We start from the raw sequence: 376 nt of genomic DNA, 5'->3' as shown, positions 1-376 counted from the left end.
GTGGGGGGGACACACACATATTTGATTGCCGTGCCTTGCAAGTAAAGCGAATATGTTTGCAAATATGATGTAGCAAACAAGAGAGAAATTATTCTTACAATGTCTTTTACTTCATGAAACAATGGAATATCTTCCAATATTGCCTACTCCTCTACTCAAACAAAGTAAAGACTCGCTTCGCCTTCCAATGGACCCCGTGACCTACGCTAAGATATGATTCACCGTTATGCAACTGCACACATGTCCCTTCAGTGTGTCTGCTTTATTTATTTATGTCTGCGTGGATGGCTGGGCGTGTATGTGATGTGTTTTCAAACAAAAATAAAAAACACATTATGCCCTCTTAATTTTTTTCAGCGTTTCTTTGTTTGATTCC

The sequence above is a fragment of the Penaeus monodon genome, chromosome 25 (genome assembly GCF_015228065.2).
Source record: "Penaeus monodon isolate SGIC_2016 chromosome 25, NSTDA_Pmon_1, whole genome shotgun sequence".
Lineage (NCBI taxonomy): Eukaryota > Metazoa > Arthropoda > Malacostraca > Decapoda > Penaeidae > Penaeus > Penaeus monodon.
Note: the sequence above shows the minus strand (reverse complement) of the source record.